Genomic DNA, 16,354 nt, shown 5'->3' on the forward strand with positions numbered 1-16,354 from the left:
ACAAGAGCACCTTTCTGCCTCTCTATGTCAGAGAGCCGTTTCTCTAATGAGAAATTGCTGCTTCAGTGTGAATGGGCTAGTTCCCATTAGATGAGAGGACTTTTCTGCCTCTCCAGGTCGGAGGGCTGTTTCTCTAATGGGAACTAGCCTTCTCAGTGTGAATGGGCTAGTTCCCATTAGACGAGAGGACCTTTCTGCCTCTGCAGGTCAGAGAGCCGTTTCTCTAATGGGAAATAGCTGCTTCAGTGTGAATGGGCTAGTTCCCATTAGACGAGAGGACCTTTCTGCCTCTCCAGGTCGGAGGGCTGTTTCTCTAATGGGAACCAGACTTCTCAGTGTGAACGGGTTCCCATTAGACGAGAGGACCTTACTGCTTCTACAGGTTGGAGGGCTGTTTCTCTAATGGGAAATAGCTGCTTCATTGTGAGTGAGCTAGTTCCCATTAGACGAGAGCACCTTTCTGCCTCTCCATGTCAGAGGGCTGTTTCTCTAATGGGAACTAGCCTTCTCAGTGTAAATGGGCTAGTTCCCATTAGACGAGAGGACCTTTCTACCTCTGCAGGTCGGGGGCCGTTTCTCTAATGGGAACTAGCCTTCTCAGTGTGAATGGGCTAGTTCCCATTAGACGAGAGGAAACTTTCTGCCTCTGCAGGTCAGTGGCCGTTTCTCTAACAGGGAATAGATGCTTCAGTGTGAGTGGGCTAGTTCCCATTAGATGAAAGGACCTTTCTGCCTCTGCAGGTCGGAGGGCCGTTTCTCTAATGGGAAATAGCTGCTTCAGTGTGATTGGGCTAGTTCCCTTTAGATGAGAGGCCCTTTCTTCCTCTGCAGGTAAGAGGGCCGTTTCTCTAAAGGGAAATAGCTGCTTCACTGTGAATGGGCTAGTTCCCATTAGACGAGAGGACCTTTCTGCCTCTGCTGGTCAGAGAGCCGTTTCTCTAATGGGAAATAGCTGCTTCAGTGTGAATGGGCTAGTTCCCATTAGACGAGAGGACCTTTCTGCCTCTCCAGGTCGGAGGGCCGTTTCACTAATGGGAACCTTCCTTCTGAGTGTGAACGGGTTCCCATTAGACAAGGGGACCTTTCTGCCTCTACAGGTCGGAGGGCTGTTTCTCTAATGGGAAATAGCTGCTTCATTATGAGTGAGCTAGTTCCCATTAAACGAGAGCACCTTTCTACCTCTCCAGGTCAGAGGGCTGTTTCTCTAATGAGAAATTGCTGCTTCAGTGTGAGTGGGCTAGTTTCCATTAGACGGGAGGACCTTTCTGCCTCTGCAGGTCAGAGGGCCGTTTCTCTAATGGAAACTATCATTCTCAGTGTGAATGGGCTAATTCCCATTAGACGAAAGGACCTTTCTGCCTCTGCAGCTCGGGGGCCGTTTCTCTAATGGGAACTAGCCTTCTCAGTGTGAATGGGCTCGTTCCCATTAGACGAGAGCACATTTCTGCCTCTGCAGGTCGGAGGACCAATTCTCTAATGGGGAATAGCTGCTTCATTGTGAATGGGCTAGATCCCATTAGAAAAGAGGTCCTTTCTGCTTCTGCAGGTCGTAGGGCCGTTTCTCTAATGGGAAATAGCTGCTTCAGTGTGAATGGGCTAATTCCCATTAGACAAGAGGAAACTTTCTTCCTCTGCAGGTCAGTGGCCGTTTCTCTAACGGGGAATATCTGCTTCAGTGTGAGTGGGCTAGTTCCCATTAGATGAAAGGACCTTTCTGCCTCTGCAGGTCGGAGGGCCGTTTCTCTAATGGGAAATAGCTGCTTCAGTGTGAATGGGCTAGTTCCCATTAGACGAGAGGACCTTTCTGCCTCTGCAAGTCGGAGGGCCGTTTCTCTAATGGGAACCAGCCTTCTCAGTGTGAATGGGTTCCCATTAGACGAGAGGACCTTTCTGCCTCTACAGGTCGAAGGGCTGTTTCTCTAATGGGAAATAGCTGCTTCATTGTGAGTGAGTTAGTTCCCATTAGACGAGAGCACCTTTCTGCCTCTCCAGGTCAGGGGGCTGTTTCTCTAATGGGAAATTGCTGCTTCAGTGTGAGTGGGCTAGTTCCCATTAGACGAGAGGTCCTTTCTGCCTCTGCAGGTCGGAGGGCCGTTTCTCTAATGGGAACTAGCCTTCTCAGTTTAAATGGGCTAGTTCCCATTAGACGAGAGGACCTTTCTGCCTCTGCAGGTCGAAGGGTTGTTTCTCTAATGGGAACTAGCCTTCTCAGTGTGAATGGGCTAGTTCCCATTAGACGAAAGGACCTGTCTGCCTCTGCAGGTCGGAGGGCCATTTCTCTAATGGGAAATAGCTGCTTCAGTGTAAATGGGATAGTTCCCATTGGACAAGAGGACCTTTCTGCCTCTGCAGGTCAGAGGGCCGTTTCTCTAATGTAAAATAGCTGCTTCAGTGTGAGTGGGCTAGTTCCCATTATACGAGAGGACCTTTCTGCCTCTGCAGGTCAGATGGCCATTTCTCTAATGGGAAATAGTTGCATAAGTGTGAGTGGGCTAGTATCACATTAGACAAAAGGACCTTTCTGCCTCTGCAGGTCGGAGGGCCGTTTCTCTAATGGGAAATAGCTGCTTCAGTGTGAATGGGCTAGTTCCCATTAGACAAGAGGTCCTTTCTGCCTCTGTAGCTCGGGGCCGTTTCTCTAATGGGAACTAGCCTTCTCAGTGTGAAGGGGCTAGTTCCCATTAGACGAGAGTAAGCTTTCTGCCTCTGCAGGTCGGAGGGCCGTTTCTCTAATTGGAGCTAAGCTTTTCGGTGTGAATGGGCTAGTTCCCATTAGATGAGAGGACCTTTCTGCCTCTGCAGGTCGGGGGCCATTTCTCTAATGGGAACTAGCCTTCTCAGTGTGAATGGGCTAGTTCCCATTAGACGAAAGGACCTTTCTGCCTCTGCAGGTCGTAGGGCCGTTTTTCTAATGGGAAATAGCTGCTTCAGTGTGAATGGGCTATTTCCTATTAGAAAAGAGGTCCTTTCTGCCTCTGCAGCTCGGGCCATTTCTCTAATGAGAACTAGCCTTCTCAGTGTGAGTGGGCTAGTTCCCATTAGACGAAAGGACCTTTCTGCCTCTGCAGGTCGTAGGGCCGTTTCTCTAATGGGAAATAGCTGCTTCAATGTGAATGGGCTAGTTCCCATTAGACAAGAGGGCCTTTCTGCCTCTGCAGCTCGGGGGCCGTTTCTCTAATGGGAACTAGCCTTCTCAGTGTGAATGGTCTAGTCCCCATTAGACGAAAGGAAACTTTCTGCCTCTGCAGGTCAGTGGCCGTTTCTCTAACGGGGAATAGCTGCTTCAGTGTGAGTGGGCTAGTTCCCATTAGACGAGAGGACCTTTCTGCCTCTGCAGGTCGGAGGGCCGTTTCTCTAATGGGAACCAGCCTTCTCAGTGTGAATGGGTTCCTATTAGACGAGAGGACCTTTCTGCCTCTACAGGTCGAAGGGCTGTTTCTCTAATGGGAAATAGCTGCTTCATTGTGAGTGAGCTAGTCCCCATTAGACAAGAGCACCTTTCTGCCTCTCCAGGTCAGAGAGCCGTTTCTCTAATGGAAAATAGCTGCTTCAGTGTGAATGGGCTAGTTCCCATTAGAAGAGAGGACGTATCTGCCTCAGCAGGTCGGGGGCCATTTCTATAATGGGAACTAGCCTTCTCAGTGTGAATGGGCTAGTTCCTATTAGACGAGAGGACATTTCTGCCTCTGCAGGTCGCGGAGCCAATTCTCTAATGGGGAATTGCTGCTTCAGCGTGAGTGGGCTAGTTCCCATTAGACAAAAGGACCTTTCTACCTCTGCAGGTCGTAGGGCCGTTTCTCTAATCGGAAATAGCTGCTTCAGTGTGAATGGGCTAGTTCCCATTAGACAAGAGGTCCTTTCTGCCTCTGCAGCTCGGGGGCCGTTTCTCTAATGGGAACTAGCCTTCTCAGTGTGAATGGTCTAGTCCCCATTAGACGAGAGGAAACTTTCTGCCTCTGCAGGTCAGTGGCCGTTTATCTAACGGGGAATAGCTGCTTCAGTGTGAGTGGGCTAGTTCCCATTAGACGAAAGGACCTTTTTGCCTCTGCAGGTAGGAGGGCCGTTTCTCTAATGGGAACTAGCCTTCTCAGTGTGAATGGGCTAGTTCCCATTAGACGAGAGGACCTTTCTGCCTCTCCAGGTCAGAGAGCCGTTTCTGTAATGTAAAATAGCTGCTTCAGTGTGAATGGGCTAGTTCCCATTAGACGAGAGGACCTTTCTGCCTCACCAATTCGGATGGCCGTTTCTCTAATGGGAACTAGCCTTCTCAGTGTGACAGGGCTAGTTCCCATTAGACGAGAGGACCTTTCTGCCTCTCCAGGTCGGAGGGCCGTTTCTCTAATGGGAACCAGACTTCTCAGTGTGAACGGGTTCCCATTAGATGAGAGGACCTTACTGCTTCTACAGGTCGGAGGGCTGTTTCTCTAATGGGAAATAGCTGCTTCATTGTGAGTGAGCTAGTTCCCATTAGACGAGAGCACCTTTCTGCCTCTCCATGTCAGAGGGCTGTTTCTCTAATGGGAACTAGCCTTCTCAGTGTAAATGGGCTAGTTCCCATTAGACGAGAGGACCTTTCTGCCTCTGCAGGTCGGGGGCCGTTTCTCTAATGGGAACTAGCATTCTCAGTGTGAATGGGCTAGTTCCCATTAGACAAAAGGACCTTTCTGCCTCTGCAGGGCGGAGGGCCGTTTCTCTAATGGGAAATAGCTGCTTCAGTGTGATTGGGCTAGTTCCCATTAGATGAGAGGACCTTTCTGCCTCTGCAGGTAAGAGGGCCGTTTCTCTAATGGGAAATAGCTGCTTCAGTGTGAATGGGCTAGTTCCCATTAGACGAGAGGACCTTTCTGTCTCTCCAGGTCGGAGGGCAGTTTCTCTAATGGGAACTAGCCTTCTCAGTGTGAATGGGCTAGTTCCCATTAGACGAGAGGACCTTTCTGCCTCTGCAGGTCGGAGGGCCGTTTTACTAATGGGAACCTTCCTTCTCAGTGTGAACGGGTTCCCATTAGACAAGGGGACCTTTCATCCTCTACAGGTCGGAGGTCTGTTTCTCTAATGGGAAATAGCTGCTTCATTGTGAGTGAGCTAGTTCCCATTAGACGAGAGCACCTTTCTGCCTCTCCAGGTCAGAGGGCTGTTTCTGTAATGAGAAATTGCTGCTTCAGTGTGAGTGGGCTAGTTCCCATTAGACGGGAGGACCTTTCTGCCTCTACAGGTCAGAGGGCCGTTTCTCTAATGGGAACTAGCTTTCTCAGTGTAAATGGGCTAGTTCCCATTAGACGAGAGGACATTTCTGCCTCTGCAGGTCGGGGGCCGTTTCTCTAATGGGAACTATCATTCTCACTGTGAATGGGCTAGTTCCCATTAGACGAGAGGACATTTCTGCCTCTGCAGGTCGGGGGCCGTTTCTCTAATGGGAACTATCATTCTCAGTGTGAATGGGCTAGTTCCCATTAGACGAAAGGACCTTTCTGCCTCTGCAGGTCGTAGGGCCGTTTCTCTAATGGGAAATAGCTGCTTCAGTGTGAATGGGCTAGTTCCCATTAGACAAGACGTCCTTTCTGCCTCTGCAGCTCGGGGGCCGTTTCTCTAATGGGAACTAGCCTTATCAGTGTGAATGGGCTCATTCCCATTAGACGAGAGGACATTTCTGCCTCTGCAGGTCGGAGGACCAATTCTCTAATGGGGAATAGCTGCTTCAGTATGAATGGGCTAGTTCCCATTAGATGAAAGGACCTTTCTGTCTCTGCAGGTCGGAGGGCCGTTTCTCTAATGGGAAATAGCTGCTTCAGTGTGAATGGGCTAGTTCCCATTAGACGAGAGGACCTTTCTGCCTCTGCAGGTCGGAGGGCCGTTTCTCTAATGGGAACCAGCCTTCTCAGTGTGAATGGGTTCCCATTAGATGAGAGGACCTTTCTGCCTCTACAGGTCGAAGGGCTGTTTCTCTAATGGGAAATAGCTGCTTCATTGTGAGTGGGCTAGTTCCCATTAGACGAGAGCACCTTTCTGCCTCTCCAGGTCAGAGGGCTGTTTCTCTAATGAGAAATTGCTGCTTCAGTGTGAGTGGGCTAGTTCCCATTAGACGAGAGGTCTTTTCTGCCCCTGCAGGTCGGAGGGCCGTTTCTCTAACGGGAACTAGCCTTCTCAGTTTAAATGGGCTAGTTCCCATTAGACGAAAGGACCTTTCTGCCTCTGCAGGTCAGAGGGCCGTTTCTCTAATGTAAAATAGCTGCTTCAGTGTGAGTGGGCTAGTTCCCATTAGACGAGAGGACCTTTCTGCCTCTGCAGGTCAGATGGCCATTTCTCCAATGGGAAATAGTTGCATCAGTGTGAGTGGGCTAGTTCCCATTAGACAAAAGGACCTTTCTGCCTCTGCAGGTCGGAGGGCCCTTTCTCTAATGGGAAATAGCTGCTTCAGTGTGAATGGGCTAGTTCCCATTAGACAAGACGTCCTTTCTGCCTCTGCAGCTCGGGGGCCGTTTCTCTAATGGGAACTAGCCTTCTCAGTGTGAATGGGCTCGTTCCCATTAGACGAGAGGACATTTCTGCCTCTGCAGGTCGGAGGACCAATTCTCTAATGGGGAATAGCTGCTTCAGTGTGAATGGGCTAGTTCCCATTAGAAAAGAGGTCCTTTCTGCCTCTGCAGCTAGAGGGCCGTTTCTCTAATGGGAACTAGCCTTCTCAGTGTAAATGGGCTAGTTCCCATTAGACAAGAGGAAACTTTCTGCCTCTGCAGGTCAGTGGCCGTTTCTCTAACGGGGAATATTTGCTTCAGTGTGAGTGGGCTAGTTCCCATTAGATAAAAGGACGTTTCTGCCTCTGCAGGTCGGAGGGCCGTTTCTCTAATGGGAAATAGCTGCTTCAGTGGGATTGGGCTAGTTCCCATTAGATGAGAGGACCTTTCTGCCTCTGCAGGTAAGAGGGCCGTTTCTCTAATGGGAAATAGCTGCTTCAGTGTGAATGGGCTAGTTCCCATTAGACGAGAGGACCTTTCTGCCTCTGCAGGTCGGAGGGCCGTTTCTCTAATGGGAACCAGCCTTCTCAGTGTGAGTGGGTTCCCATTAGACGAGAGGACCTTTCTGCCTCTACAGGTCGAAGGGCTGTTTCTCTAATGGGAAATAGCTGCTTCATTGTGAGTGAGCTAGTTCTCATTAGACGAGAGCGCCTTTCTGCCTCTCCAGGTCAGAGGGCTGTTTCTCTAATGGGAACCAGCCTTCTCAGTGTGAATGGGTTCCCATTAGACAAGAGGACCTTTCTGCCTCTGCAGGTCGGAGGGCCGTTTCTCTAATGGGAACCAGCCTTCTCAGTGTGAATGGGTTCCCATTAGACGAGAGGACCTTTCTGCCTCTGCAGGTCGGGGGCCGTTTCTCTAATGGGAACTTGCATTCTCAGTGTGAATGAGCTAGTTCCCATTAGACGAAAGGACCTTTCTGCCTCTGCAGGTCGGAAGGCCATTTCTATAATGGGAAATAGCTGCTTCAGTGTGAATGGGCTAGTTCCCATTAGACGAGAGGACCTTTCTGCCTCTGCAGGTCAAAGGGTCGTTTCTCTAATGGGAACTAGCCTTCTCAGTGTGAATGGGCTAGTTCCCATTAGACGAAAGGACCTGTCTGCCTCTGCAGGTCGGAGGACCAATTCTCTAATGGGGAATAGCTGCTTCAGTGTGAATGGGATAGTTCCCATTAGAAAAGAGGTCCTTTCTGCCTCTGCAGCTCAGGGCCGTTTCTCTAATGGGAACTAGCCTTCTCAGTGTGAATGGGCTAGTTCCCATTAGACAAGAGGAAACTTTCTGCCTCTGCAGGTCAGTGGCCGTTTCTCTAACGGGGAATATATGCTTCACTGTGAGTGGGCTAGTTCCCATTAGATGAAAGGACCTTTCTGCCTCTGCAGGTCGGAGGGCCGTTTCTCTAATGGCAAATAGCTGCTTCAGTGGGATTGGGCTAGTTCCCATTAGATGAGAGGACCTTTCTGCCTCTGCAGGTAAGAGGGCCATTTCTCTAATGGGAAATAGCTGCTTCAGTGTGAATGGGCTAGTTCCCATTAGACGAGAGGACCTTTCTGCCTCTGCAGGTCGGAGGGCCGTTTCTCTAATGGGAACCAGCCTTCTCAGTGTGAGTGGGTTCCGATTTAGACGAGAGGACCTTTCTGCCTCTACAGGTCGAAGGGCTGTTTCTCTAATGGGAAATAGCTGCTTCATTGTGAGTGAGCTAGTTCTCATTAGACGAGAGCACCTTTCTGCCTCTCCAAGTCAGAGGGCTGTTTCTCTAATGAGAAATTGCTGCTTCAGTGTGAGTGGGCTAGTTCCATTAGACGAGAGGTCCTTTCTGCCTCTGCAGGTCGGAGGGCCGTTTCTCTAATGGGAACTAGCCTTCTCAGTTTAAATGGGCTAGTTCCCATTAGACGAGAGGACCTTTCTGCCTCTGCAGGTCGAAGGGCCGTTTCTCTAATGGGAACTTGCATTCTCAGTGTGAATGAGCTAGTTCCCATTAGACGAAAGGACCTGTCTGCCTCTGCAGGTCGGAGGGCCATTTCTCTAATGGGAAATAGCTGCTTCAGTGTAAATGGGATAGTTCCCATTAGACAAGAGGACCTTTCTGCCTCTGCAGGTCGGAGGGCCTTTTCTCTAATGGGAAATAGCTACTTCGGTGTGAGTGGGCTAGTTCCCATTAGACAAGAGGAACTTTCTGCCTCTGCAGGTCAGAGGGCCGTTTCTCTAATGTAAAATAGCTGCTTCAGTGTGAGTGGGCTAGTTCCCATTAGACGAGAGGACCTTTCTGCCTCTGCAGGTCGGAGGGCCGTTTCTCTAATGGGAAATAGCTGCTTCAGTGTTAATGGGCTAGTTCCCATTAGACGAGAGGACCTTTCTGCCTCTGCAGGTCGGGGGCCATTTCTCTAATGGGAACTAGCCTTCTCAGTGTGAATGGCCTAGTTCCCAATAGACGAGAGGACATTTCTGCCTCTGCAGGTCGCAGAGCCAATTCTCTAATGGGGAATCGCTGCTTCAGTGTGAGTGGGCTAGTTCCCATTAGACGAAAGGACCTTTCTGCCTCTGCAGGTCGTAGGACCGTTTCTCTAATGGGAAATAGCTGCTTCAGTGTGAATGGGCTAGTTCCCATTAGACAAGAGGTCCTTTCTGCCTCTGCAGCTTGGGGGCCGTTTCTCTAATGGGAACTAGCCTTCTCAGTGTGAATGGTCTAGTCCCCATTAGACGAGAGGAAACTTTCTGCCTCTGCAGGTCAGTGGCCGTTTCTCTAACGGGGAATAGCTGCTTCAGTGTGAGTGGGCTAGTTCCCATTAGACGAAAGGACCTTTCTGCCTCTGCAGGTCGTAGGGCCGTTTCTCTAATGGGAAATAGCTGCTTCAGTGTGAATGGGCTAGTTCCCATTAGACGAGAGGACCTTTCTGCCTCTCCAGGTCGGAGGGCCGTTTCACTAATGGGAACCTTCCTTCTGAGTGTGAATGGGTTCCCATTAGACAAGGGGACCTTTCTGCCTCTACAGGTCGGAGGGCTGTTTCTCTAATGAGAAATTGCTGCTTCAGTGTGAGTGGGCTAGTTCCCATTAGACGGGAGGACCTTTCTGCCTCTGCAGGTCAGAGGGCCGTTTCTCTAATGGGAACTAGCCTTCTCAGTGTAAATGGGCTAGTTCCCATTAGACGAGAGGACATTTCTTCCTCTGCAGGTCGGGGGCCGTTTCTCTAATGGGAACTATCATTCTCAGTGTGAATGGGCTAGTTCCCATTAGAAGAAAGGACCTTTCTGCCTCTGCAGCTCGGGGGCCGTTTCTCTAATGGGAACTAGCCTTCTCAGTGTGAATGGGCTCGTTCCCATTAGACGAGAGGACATTTCTGCCTCTGCAGGTCGGAGGACCAATTCTCTAATGGGGAATAGCTGCTTCAGTGTGAATGGGCTAGTTCCCATTAGACAAGAGGAAACTTTCTGCCTCTGCAGGTCAGTGGCCGTTTCTCTAACGGGGAATATCTGCTTCAGTGTGAGTGGGCTAGTTCCCATTAGATGAAAGGACCTTTCTGCCTCTGCAGGTCGGAGGGCCGTTTCTCTAATGGGAAATAGTTGCATCAGTGTGAGTGGGCTAGTTCCCATTAGACGAAAGGACCTTTCTGCCTCTGCCGGTCGGAGGGCCGTTTCTCTAATGGGAACCAGTCTTCTCAGTGTGAATGGGTTCCCATTAGACGAGAGGACCTTTCTGCCTCTACAGGTCGAAGGGCTGTTTCTCTAATGGGAAATAGCTGCTTCATTGTGAGTGAGCTACTCCCCATTAGACAAGAGCACCTTTCTGCCTCTCCAGGTCAAAGGGCTGTTGCTCTAATGAGAAATTGGTGCTTCAGTGTGAGTGGGCTAGTTCCCATTAGACGAGAGGTCCTTTCTGCCTCTGCAGGTCGGAGGGCCGTTTCTCTAATGGGAACCAGCCTTCTCAGTGTGAACGGGTTCCCATTAGACGAGAGCACCTTTCTGCCTCTCCAGGTCAGAGGGCTGTTTCTCTAATGAGAAATTGCTGATTCAGTGTGAGTGGGCTAGTTCCCATTAGACGAGAGGACCTTTCTGCCTCTGCAGGTCGGAGGGCCGTTTCTCTAATGGGAACCAGCCTTCTCAGTGTGAACGGGTTCCCATTAGACGAGAGCACCTTTCTGCCTCTCCAGGTCAGAGGGCTGTTTCTCTAATGAGAAATTGCTGATTCAGTGTGAGTGGGCTAGTTCCCATTAGACGAGAGGACCTTTCTGCCTCTGCAGGTCGGGGGCCGTTTCTCTAATGGGAACTAGCATTCTCAGTGTGAATGGGCTAGTTCCCATTAGACGAAAGGACCTTTCTGCCTCTGCAGGTCGTAGGGCCGTTTCTCTAATGGGAAATAGCTGCTTCAGTGTTAATGGGCTAGTTCCCATTAGACGAGAGGAAACTTTCTGCCTCTGCAGGTCAGAAGGCCGTTTCTCTAATTGGACCTAAGCTTCTCGGTGTGAATGGGCTAGTTCCCATTAGACGAGAGGACCTTTCTGCCTCTGCAGGTCGGGGGCCATTTCTCTAATGGGAACTAGCCTTCTCAGTGTGAATGGCCTAGTTCCCAATAGACGAGAGGACATTTCTGCCTCTGCAGGTCGCAGAGCCAATTCTGTAATGGGGAATCGCTGCTTCAGTGTGAGTGGGCTAGTTCCCATTAGACGAAAGGACCTTTCTGCCTCTGCAGGTCGTAGGACCGTTTCTCTAATGGGAAATAGCTGCTTCAGTGTGAATGGGCTAGTTCCCATTAGACAAGAGGTCCTTTCTGCCTCTGCAGCTCGGGGGACCGTTTCTCTAATGGGAACTAGCCTTCTCAGTGTGAATGGTCTAGTCCCCATTAGACGAGAGGAAACTTTCTGCCTCTGCAGGTCAGTGGCCGTTTCTCTAACGGGGAATAGCTGCTTCAGTGTGAGTGGGCTAGTTCCCATTAGACGAAAGGACCTTTCTGCCTCTGCAGGTCGGCGGGCCGTTTCTCTAATGGGAACTAGCCTTCTCAGTGTGAATGGGCTAGTTCCCATTAGACGAGAGGACCTTTCTGCCTCTCCAGGTCAGAGAGCGGTTTCTCTAATGGAAAATAGCTGCTTCAGTGTGAATGGGCTAGTTCCCATTAGACGAGAGGATCTATCTGCCTCACCAATTCGGAGGGCCCTTTCTCTAATGGGAACTAGCCTTCTCGGTGTGAATGGGCTAGTTCCCATTAGACAAGAGGAAACGTTCTGCCTCTGCAGGTCAGTGGCCGTTTCTCTAACGGGGAATAGCTGCTTCAGTGTGAGTGGGCTAGTTCCCATTAGATGAGAGGACCTTTCTGCCTCTGCAGGTAAAAGGGCTGTTTCTCTAATGGGAAATAGCTGCTTCAGTGTGAATGGGCTAGTTCCCATTAGACAAGAGGACCTTTCTGCCTCTGCAGGTCGGAGGGCCGCTTTTCTAATGGGAACCAGCCTTCTCAGTGTGAATGGGCTAGTTCCCATTAGACGAGAGGACATTTCTTCCTCTGCAAGTCGGGGGCCGTTTCTCTAATGGGAACTAGCCTTCTCAGTGTGAATGGGCTAGTTCCCATTAGACGAGAGGACATTTCTGCCTCTGCAGGTCGGAGGACCAATTCTCTAATGGGGAATAGCTGCTTCAGTGTGAATGGGCTAGTTCCCATTAGACAAGAGGAAACTTTCTGCCTCTGCAGGTCAGTGGCCGTTTCTCTAACGGGGAATATCTGCTTCAATGTGAGTGGGCTAGTTCCCATTAGATGAAAGGACCTTTCTGCCTCTGCAGGTCGGAGGGCCGTTTCTCTAATGGGAAATAGTTGCATCAGTGTGAGTGGGCTAGTTCCCATTAGACGAAAGGACCTTTCTGCCTCTGCAGGTCGGAGGGCCGTTTCTCTAATGGGAACCAGTCTTCTCAGTGTGAATGGGTTCCCATTAGACGAGAGGACCTTTCTGCCTCTACAGGTCGAAGGGCTGTTTCTCTAATGGGAAATAGCTGCTTCATTGTTAGTGAGCTACTCCCCATTAGACAAGAGCACCTTTCTGCCTCTCCAGGTCAAAGGGCTGTTGCTCTAATGAGAAATTGGTGCTTCAGTGTGAGTGGGCTAGTTCCCATTAGACGAGAGGTCCTTTCTGCCTCTGCAGGTCGGAGGGCCGTTTCTCTAATGGGAACCAGCCTTCTCAGTGTGAACTGGTTCCCATTAGACGAGAGCACCTTTCTGCCTCTCCAGGTCAGAGGGCTGTTTCTCTAATGAGAAATTGCTGATTCAGTGTGAGTGGGCTAGTTCCCATTAGACGAGAGGACCTTTCTACCTCTGCAGGTCAGAGGGCCGTTTCTCTAATGGGAACTAGCCTTTTCAGTGTAAATGGGCTAGTTCCCATTAGACGAGAGGACCTTTCTGCCTCTGCAGGTCGGGGGCCGTTTCTCTAATGGGAACTAGCATTCTCAGTGTGAATGGGCTAGTTCCCATTAGGCGAAAGGACCTTTCTGCCTCTGCAGGTCGTAGGGCCGTTTCTCTAATGGGAAATAGCTGCTTCACTGTTAATGGGCTAGTTCCCATTAGACGAGAGGAAACTTTCTGCCTCTGCAGGTCAGAAGGCCGTTTCTCTAATTGGACCTAAGCTTCTCGGTGTGAATGGGCTAGTTCCCATTAGACGAGAGGACCTTTCTGCCTCTGCAGGTCGGGGGCCATTTCTCTAATGGGAACTAGCCTTCTCAGTGTGAATGGCCTAGTTCCCAATAGACGAGAGGACATTTCTGTCTCTGCAGGTCGCAGAGCCAATTCTCTAATGGGGAATCGCTGCTTCAGTGTGAGTGGGCTAGTTCCCATTAGACAAAAGGACCTTTCTGCCTCTGCAGGTCGTAGGACCGTTTCTCTAATGGGAAATAGCTGCTTCAGTGTGAATGGGCTAGTTCCCATTAGACAAGAGGTCCTTTCTGCCTCTGCAGCTCGGGGGCCGTTTCTCTAATGGGAACTAGCCTTCTCAGTGTGAATGGTCTAGTCCCCATTAGACGAGAGGAAACTTTCTGCCTCTGCAGGTCAGTGGCCGTTTCTCTAACGGGGAATAGCTGCTTCAGTGTGAGTGGGCTAGTTCCCATTAGACGAAAGGACCTTTCTGCCTCTGCAGGTCGGAGGGCCGTTTCTCTAATGGGAACTAGCCTTCTCAGTGTGAATGGGCTAGTTCCCATTAGACGAGAGGACCTTTCTGCCTCTCCAGGTCAGAGAGCGGTTTCTCTAATGGAAAATAGCTGCTTCAGTGTGAATGGGCTAGTTCCCATTAGACGAGAGGATCTATCTGCCTCACCAATTCGGAGGGCCCTTTCTCTAATGGGAACTAGCCTTCTCGGTGTGAATGGGCTAGTTCCCATTAGACAAGAGGAAACGTTCTGCCTCTGCAGGTCAGTGGCCGTTTCTCTAACGGGGAATAGCTGCTTCAGTGTGAGTGGGCTAGTTCCCATTAGATGAGAGGACCTTTCTGCCTCTGCAGGTAAAAGGGCTGTTTCTCTAATGGGAAATAGCTGCTTCAGTGTGAATCGGCTAGTTCCCATTAGACGAGAGGACCTTTCTGCCTCTGCAGGTCGGAGGGCCGTTTCTCTAATGGGAACCAGCCTTCTCAGTGTGAATGGGTTCCCATTAGACGAGAGGACCTTTCTGCCTCTACAGGTCGAAGGGCTGTTTCTCTAATGGGAAATAGCTGCTTCATTGTGAGTGAGCTAGTCCCCATTAGACAAGAGCACCTTTCTGCCTCTCTATGTCAGAGAGCCGTTTCTCTAATGAGAAATTGCTGCTTCAGTGTGAATGGGCTAGTTCCCATTAGATGAGAGGACTTTTCTGCCTCTCCAGGTCGGAGGGCTGTTTCTCTAATGGGAACTAGCCTTCTCAGTGTGAATGGGCTAGTTCCCATTAGACGAGAGGACCTTTCTGCCTCTGCAGGTCGGAGGGCTGTTTCTCTAATGGGAACCAGACTTCTCAGTGTGAACGGGTTCCCATTAGACGAGAGGACCTTACTGCTTCTACAGGTTGGAGGGCTGTTTCTCTAATGGGAAATAGCTGCTTCATTGTGAGTGAGCTAGTTCCCATTAGACGAGAGCACCTTTCTGCCTCTCCATGTCAGAGGGCTGTTTCTCTAATGGGAACTAGCCTTCTCAGTGTAAATGGGCTAGTTCCCATTAGACGAGAGGACCTTTCTACCTCTGCAGGTCGGGGGCCGTTTCTCTAATGGGAACTAGCCTTCTCAGTGTGAATGGGCTAGTTCCCATTAGACGAGAGGAAACTTTCTGCCTCTGCAGGTCAGTGGCCGTTTCTCTAACAGGGAATAGATGCTTCAGTGTGAGTGGGCTAGTTCCCATTAGATGAAAGGACCTTTCTGCCTCTGCAGGTCGGAGGGTCGTTTCTCTAATGGGAAATAGCTGCTTCAGTGTGATTGGGCTAGTTCCCTTTAGATGAGAGGCCCTTTCTGCCTCTGCAGGTAAGAGGGCCGTTTCTCTAAAGGGAAATAGCTGCTTCACTGTGAATGGGCTAGTTCCCATTAGACGAGAGGACCTTTCTGCCTCTGCTGGTCAGAGAGCCGTTTCTCTAATGGGAAATAGCTGCTTCAGTGTGAATGGGCTAGTTCCCATTAGACGAGAGGACCTTTCTGCCTCTCCAGGTCGGAGGGCCGTTTCACTAATGGGAACCTTCCTTCTGAGTGTGAACGGGTTCCCATTAGACAAGGGGACCTTTCTGCCTCTACAGGTCGGAGGGCTGTTTCTCTAATGGGAAATAGCTGCTTCATTATGAGTGAGCTAGTTCCCATTAAACGAGAGCACCTTTCTACCTCTCCAGGTCAGAGGGCTGTTTCTCTAATGAGAAATTGCTGCTTCAGTGTGAGTGGGCTAGTTTCCATTAGACGGGAGGACCTTTCTGCCTCTGCAGGTCAGAGGGCCGTTTCTCTAATGGGAACTAGCCTTCTCAGTGTGAATGGGCTCGTTCCCATTAGACAAGAGCACATTTCTGCCTCTGCAGGTCGGAGGACCAATTCTCTAATGGGGAATAGCTGCTTCATTGTGAATGGGCTAGATCCCATTAGACAAGAGGAAACTTTCTTCCTCTGCAGGTCAGTGGCCGTTTCTCTAACGGGGAATATCTGCTTCAGTGTGAGTGGGCTAGTTCCCATTAGATGAAAGGACCTTTCTGCCTCTGCAGGTCGGAGGGCCGTTTCTCTAATGGGAAATAGCTGCTTCAGTGTGAATGGGCTAGTTCCCATTAGACGAGAGGACCTTTCTGCCTCTGCAAGTCGGAGGGCCGTTTCTCTAATGGGAACCAGCCTTCTCAGTGTGAATGGGTTCCCATTAGACGAGAGGACCTTTCTGCCTCTACAGGTCGAAGGGCTGTTTCTCTAATGGGAAATAGCTGCTTCATTGTGAGTGAGTTAGTTCCCATTAGACGAGAGCACCTTTCTGCCTCTCCAGGTCAGGGGGCTGTTTCTCTAATGGGAAATTGCTGCTTCAGTGTGAGTGGGCTAGTTCCCATTAGACGAGAGGTCCTTTCTGCCTCTGCAGGTCGGAGGGCCGTTTCTCTAATGGGAACTAGCCTTCTCAGTTTAAATGGGCTAGTTCCCATTAGACGAGAGGACCTTTCTGCCTCTGCAGGTCGGGGGCCGTTTCTCTAATGGGAACTTGCAATCTCAGTGTGAATGGGCTAGTTCCCATTCGACGAAAGGACCTTTCTGCCTCTGCAGGTCAGAGGGCCATTTCTCTAATGGGAAATAGCTGCTTCAGTGTGAATGGGCAAGTTCCCATTAGACGAGAGGACCTTTCTGCCTCTGCAGGTCGAAGGGTCGTTTCTCTAATGGGAACTAGCCTTCTCAGTGTGAATGGGCTAGTTCCCA

Source organism: Ambystoma mexicanum, chromosome 3q, assembly GCF_040938575.1.
Source record: "Ambystoma mexicanum isolate Mex_15411 chromosome 3q, UKY_AmexF1_1, whole genome shotgun sequence".
NCBI lineage: Eukaryota > Metazoa > Chordata > Amphibia > Caudata > Ambystomatidae > Ambystoma > Ambystoma mexicanum.